Genomic DNA, 7,513 nt, shown 5'->3' with positions numbered 1-7,513 from the left:
TTATTAATTATTAATTAATATTCTCTATTATTATTATTATATTATTATTATTATGAATGAGTATCGGAACCACACATCTTATGTAGCTGTGATTTTGCTTTCGAACAAGTAAAGATTAAAAATATTTATAGCAACGAAAGGTGTTTTGTCATTTCGTCGAAACGTCGATCTCTGGCCGTCGAGACGGTAAATATAGGCCAAGATCTCTCCCCGGCAAAGATAAGGAATCGAAAGTTGGTCGATCAGAAGCCCAGAACAATAAAACGATCTGTACGCAAATTTCTTCTTCCTCTCTTCTCGTCGAAGACGTTGCACCGGAGCAAGACGAATTGCTATTCGCCAGGAATCTCAAGATCATTTCCGCAAGGATATCTGGCAGAAAAATATTTTTCCTTTCGATTCTTGCTCTCGGACAAGCAACCACTTTGCAGTCTAAGCAGCCGCGAGAACGACTTTATTATTCAGCAATCTCGCCTCCTCTGCATCTCGGCGTATATTTAGCCTCTGTATGCTCACGATAGCCAGTTTATACTCCAACGAACCGCCAATGAAGGAAGTTCGAGGAAAAAGGAAGGTGTCCGAAAACGATCCTCTTCATTGATAATTCAGTCGCTGCTCCTTAACTCGAAAACCCGAGTTACCTCGATTAATCGATGTTAATATCGTGAAATAATATTCGAATTTCGACACCTACAGCGAAATAGCGTGATCCGGTTTCTGAATCAATTTGCATCGGGACAGCGGGGAATTTCGAACGGATCGGAAAGGGATTCGGGTCGTTAATCAAATCCTCGGAAGCGAGAGAATTTTTAGCTATCGATCGGTATCGCGACATCGGAAAGTTTTGCGCAACGATAACAAAACGAGCAACGTGAGCTCGTATTTTTTTGGCACAATGTTTCGCTCGATGGTTTATCGACCGGTTTATCGTGTAATTTACTAAACATAGTCTAATGAATAACACTGATTAGTTACTTGGCAGCGAAAACATGCTCGTCAGCGTCTACGTATTGCAACAAAGATTTCCGAGAGAAAAAATATTTGGGTCAGGTTCGCGCTGAATTTTCCTCCCTGCGTACGATATCTGCGAGATTTTATTGCCACGACAAGAGTAGAGCAACGTAAATATTTATCGCAGTATTTTATACGACGGATTAATCAAAATTCTAGCTTGCGTAACGAGTTATTTTGATAGATAGATCGCGTATATTGCAGATTCGGGGAACTGATAAATAAAAGAAGAAAAGAAGTAAATAACGGTGAATGAAGGGAAAATAATTATCAAACTGGGTTTGTTTCGTCGATGTGATTTCGGGATAAATATCGCTTCGATTAAATTAAACACGTGCGAGAGACGATAACGCGATATTTGAAAAACGAAATTAATAATTAATAGGTTGGACATCCGCGAAATATCGAAGCGAGAGCGTAAATTTAATTATCGTATTTTGTAACCACGATGAAAGATTATATTTAAATTATAAACATCGAAATAAAATCGAAATAAATATTCCTCTTCCTCGAACAGAACTGCCAAGAGTATCGTATAATTGGCAGTTCAAGAATAGTCGTAATTAATAGATAGGACTCTGGCAAACATCTGGTTTATCTATAAACTCGAGATAAACGTTGCTGAGATTAAAATAGAAACGTGAAAAATGTAACTTTTGATACTGTAATTAAAAATATTCTATATAATTTATAAATAAGACGCCATGCGTACTTTTTACGGATATTTTTGCATTTTTACGGAAAGTTCTTTATCTGATAGTAGTTTGATATACAATGGAGTATTTTGTAGGCTTTTTCGAAGAAGAAACCATCTGGAAATAATATTAGAGTGATCTTGAATGTTGACAGAGCGATAAAATATATATTGGGAGCACGTAGACGGGATTTTGCCGCCACGCAGCCATTGTTCGTACGACTAACTTCACCAGGGCCGTAGTCACGCGCAATCAGCACCAAACTCATCGTTCGATTAATCTCATTTTGTATATCTGTTACGTGTCATCGTGTATGTATATAACAGTTTATGCAAATTGCAAAATTATAAGAAATTTCTACAAGTCACTCGTAATTTGATACGGTTTCGTTATTCTATACATAATTATCAGACTTTTTAATATAAAGTTGTAAAAAATAAACTCCTACCTAACATTTCAGGTAGGCATAAGTTCACTAAGCTTTCTTACTTTTCGTACAATACTTCATTTTAGAGAAAAATACGAGGGCAGTAAAAATATTTTAACACATGTATACGAATCATAGAAATTTATTTATTTATCATATGGAAATTCGAATGCGATTATAGTATATAAAAAATATATAAATTATAAAATTTATCGTTACTAACAAATTGAAATTCTCAATTACAAATTGCATAAAGCATAAAAATATTACATATAACTGCATCGTGGAAATTTATATTTCAAAAGCATAAATAAAGTTCAGAAATTATTATATTTATAGTTAATAACAAATTAATCTTGTTAATAACAAATTGTTCACAACGTAAATTTATAACAACAATGAAAAAATTAATTAATTATTGGCTAATATTTGAATTCATAACGTAGTTGTGTCAAAATATACATATAATTTGCAAAAAATTTATAAATCGTTACACTTATTGTTAATAACAAATTAATATTGTTAATAACAAATTGTCCGCAACATAAATTCATAGTCAAAGTGAAAAAATTAATAAATTATTGGTTATTATAGCGGAAAAGTAATAATTAGTGGAATCGGTAAAGTTCGGAAATTTCCGCCGACGTTCGGCCGATCAGGGGCTATATAAGGGCCGTCGTTCCAGTTCTAGAGTCATTTGTCGGTTCGACTTCGGAAGTGTAACATCTAAATTTTCGTAGTGCGCGAGGGGTGGGAGTCCGAAGTGAGGTTAGGGCTAGCCACCCCACCCTCACCCCACCCCATTAATTAATTTACTAATAATTTTGTTGTTGTTTTCAGGTATTAATTTTTTTCTATTTACAGGTATTAATTATTTTTTCTTTTTTCAGGTTTTAATAATTTTTCTTTTTCCAGATTATATTTTTTCGTTTTTATATATTTTTATTTGACAATTCGAATATTTCGTATAATATTCGAATGTTTCGTCGTTGGTTTGTTTATATCACATCGTTGGGCTAATAATTTTTATTTTCAGGTTTAATTTATTTTATTTCAGAATTTAATTTTTTTTTTTTTCTTTCGGATTCTATTTATTTCTTTCTATTGATTTTTATTTGACAATTCGAATATTTCGTATAATATTCGAATGTCTCATCGTTGGTTTGTTTCTATCTCATCGTTGGTTTGTTTCTATCTCATCGGTGGTTTGCTCTTTCCACTTGATTAACCTTCATGGTTTCTATTCGTTCGTTTTCCGTCCTCGTACTAATCTGTTCCCTTTCAGGTTTATATTAACAATAATATATTCTGTTTTAGCTTTTAGGTTTCTCAAGATTTTCAAGCTTCCTCAAGACTTTATTTCGGTTGCAACAATGGACGTCACGAGCTTCGTGCATTTACTTTTAAGTAGTCATAAGATAGATTCATAGACTAAGTATCATGTGCGTGCTATCCGTACAAAGGTAAGCCATCTAACTTGGAGCGAAATATACTACTTATCTATCTTTTTCCTCTTATCCCTCTCGTTTACCAAATAGAACATAATTGTTCTCGCGATATTCGCGATCGTTCTTAAGCACCGACTAGCCTGCGCGACGTACTCCCCTATACTCGACAACTTTACGTCTCATAAGTCATCCTCACGATTCGTCTCCGACACTCATTTCCAGCCACTGTCAATCTCGTCAAGCATCGAGTTCCAGGGTAGCCCTCGGGTCACTGTTTCTTCTGGACTCGATGCGGGGGTCCAGCACCCTGGTCGTACGCGACTAGGGCATGGGTCTGCAGTTGGACGGGCATAGTGTCTACGGTCAGACCACTTGGGATGATTAAGTTCTACCCCATGGGGCAGGGACACGAAGTGTCTGTCTGGCTTGCAAGGCCCCGCTGGACCCTCGTATCGACTCTGGGAGTTTCATTGGTTCGGGGACTATACTTGGTCCACGTGTAAGTCTTGACGAGTATGGCAGTGGCTGGACATGGACTAGGCCCGATCGGGAGGGTGTCGAGGCATGAAGTTGTCTTGTACATGAGCGTACGTCTCGTAGGCTAGTCAGTCTTTCGAACAATCGCGAACTCGTTCGGGCGCGTCGCGATTTTCTATTAGCTCGCGTGTTTGATATTTCATTCCCTATTTTTATGGGAACTTGAAAATATCTTAGCGTTGCGACAGTAGAGTTTCAGTATACCGAACCGAAACCCCTTGTGTAAGACACGAAATATAATAAAGTGTCAGTAGAGTCATTTTAACTTAATTCGCTCCAAGTTAGATTAGGGTACCTTTGATACAGGTAGCGCCAGCAGGCTGTGCCACTAGGGCGCATGTCGGGTCTCGATGCGTAGCCACCTCCACGTGGTGAGACCTGGTAATTGGTATCGTTTTCCAAAATGCAATTTCTGGGAAACGAGACCAAGCTAAGAGCTACGCACAAAGTTTAAGATATTCCTATCTCGTGTAAATTTTCAATGTTCCCTTTGAACTCAGAAAATAGAGAGTGGGCAATATCTTAATATCTTAAATGATATTTAAATGAAGAGGAATTAATATAAACAAGGAAAGACACGAGTAAGAGAAGGTAAGGTAAGTATAAGGTAAGTAAAATAATCAAAATGTAGTGCGAAACAGGAAAATTATTGTCCATAGAATTCTTGGAATTGACGACATTTCTTGGAACTGGTTCCGCGATCGACCTCCTGCCATGTTCTGTTATCCTGATACAAAATCACAAAATCGCCCGAAAGTTTTACGGCCAGGCCGCAAAAGAATTGTCTGAGAATTCTTGGAAATTACGACATTTCTTGGAACTGACTCGACGAACGACCTCCTATCATGTTATGTTATCCTAGTACAAAGTCGTGAAATGGGTCGAAAAATTCTCGCCGAGGCCGCAAAAGTATTACTCGAGAATTCTAGGAAATGACGTCATTTCTTGGAATTGTCTCGTCGAGCGACCTCCTGTCATGTTATGTTACCCTGATACAAAATCGCGAAATCACCCCAAAATTTTACGGCCAGGCTACAGAAGCGTTGCCTGAGAATTCTTGGAAATGACGTCATTTCTTGAAACTGTCTCGTCGAGCGACCTCCTGTCATGTTATGTTATCCTGATACAAAATCGCGAAATCGGCCCAAAATTTTACGGCCAGGCTACAGAAGCGTTGCCTGAGAATTCTTGGAAATGACGTCATTTCTTGGAACTGTCTCGTCGAGCGACCTCCTGTCATATTATGTTATCCTGATACAAAATCGCGGAATCAGTCGAAAATTGAACGGCCGAGCTGCAAAAGTATTATCCACAAAAGCGGCAAAAGTATTGTCCGGGCGGCAAAAGTTTTGTCCAGAAAACGGCAAAAGTATTGTCCAGAAAACGGCAAAAGTATTGTCCGGTAGCGGCAAAAGTATTGTCCAGAAAACGGCAAAAGTATTGTCCAGTAGCGGCAAAAGTATTGTCCAGAAAACGGCAAAGGTATTGTCAAGAAAACTGCAAAACTATTGTCCAGTAGCGGCATAAGTATTGTCCTCGGAATTCTTGGAAATGTCGTTTGACAGTTTGAGAAATCCGGATTTTTTTAGCTTATTCTTTACAGCGTATTTCAACGAGTTTTTTGATATATAAAACATTTAAAATAGTCGTGGGATAGGCCTGGTATGTACTACCAAAGTTTGTAAAAGAGATTCGCAGAATGGCGAATTTTGCGATTTTGTATCAGGAGAATATGACATAACAGGAGGTCTACCGTCGAGACAGTTCTAAGAATTGACGTCATTTCCAAGAATTCTCTGACGATACTTTTCTCGCGTGGGGGAAAAATTTCTACCCGATTTCGCGATTTTGTATTAGGATAACATAACATGAAAGGAGGTCGCTCGTCTAGTCAGTTCCAAGAAATGTCGTCATTTCCAAGAATACTCTGGACAACACTTTTGCAGCACGGCGAGAAATTTTCAGCCGATTTTGTCTCTTTGTATTAGGGTAACATAACATGATAGGAGGCTACTCGCCGACCTATTCGATGATTTTACATCATCTCCAACAATTCTCTGAACAATACTTTTTCTACTTTGCAGTACATTTTAATAATTTCACTTACCTTATACTTACCTTATACTGACCTTATACTTACCTCATACTTGCCTAGCTTACTTACCTTCCCTTACTTGCATTCATTTCCTTACTTACAAGGAGTGTGCAATTCCTTCGGGTCACCGATTTAGTTGAAACTTTGCAACTTTGTAGATATCGTCATGTAGTTTAAGAAAATATATTATTATAGCCGCAATTACTAAATAGTTTTTAAGATATTTTCGATTAAAGTTTTATTATATTATTAATTAAATATTTATTTCCAATATGTTTCAAGTCAGGTTGTAGCGTAACTGGAACGATCGAAAATTGATAAATGGGAGGACCGGGGTTCGATTCCCCTCCCACAGTTTTGATAATTTTTTTAAATATAATTTTTGTTTTGTATTTATTTTTCGCCTATGAAAACATTATAAATACACAAATATAAATAAAATTTCTTAATAAAAAAAATTATTTTTTACGCTCTCTTATGTTAGTATATATCTACCACAAAATAATAAGAATATTATGTAAGAGAAATACCTTTCTACAGCAATATTATTTACTACAGAAAATACGAAACTATCCCTTGTATAAGTATTAATTATTAAATTAAACATTGTATAAGAATGTTGTTTATAATTCCAACTTTACTGTGCAGCTGTAAATGTTCATAAATTAATTAGAAAAGCTTAGAAATTTATTAATTTTCTACTGCCGAATAAATAAAAATGTTACCGCCTACGATCAGCGCCATCTATGATTTAGGCTCAAAAATCAAGGAAGTAATAGGAATATAGAATAGGCAAGGAGGTCGTCGAAGAGCTCGTCACGTGATAGACAAGGACAGAGAGGGGATAGGAAAGGATAAAATGGCTCCGGCAGTGAGAAATTAATAATTACTCAATTTCCGTAAACAATTTATGAACTTTTATAATTTCATTGAGAAGCTGGAACATCAGGCTGAATTCCTATATAATTTTCGTAAAGAATTTAGCTCTAAATTGTTAGTTATTAATTTTTATTTGATGGCATCTATGATTTCGTAACGGCGACCATCACGATCTTCCGTGAAAATATTTAATACCCAACGAAACTAGAAGCAAAATGTGATCAAAAGTTATATGGGAAGATTCGCAAGGACATTATCTTTATAGTGAGTGCTTAAAGTTTCATAAATTAATTGCGTAAGGGAAAGTAATTAATGAAAAACCAATGGCGTCTTCGACAATCTTCGACAACAATTCAAGCACTGCGCAGAACAATTATTAATAATTAATTAATTAGGGACAAATTTATATCGAAAAATATAT

Source organism: Eufriesea mexicana, unplaced genomic scaffold, assembly GCF_001483705.2.
Source record: "Eufriesea mexicana isolate 0111107269 unplaced genomic scaffold, ASM148370v2 scaffold2888, whole genome shotgun sequence".
NCBI lineage: Eukaryota > Metazoa > Arthropoda > Insecta > Hymenoptera > Apidae > Eufriesea > Eufriesea mexicana.
This window is presented reverse-complemented; position numbering follows the sequence as displayed.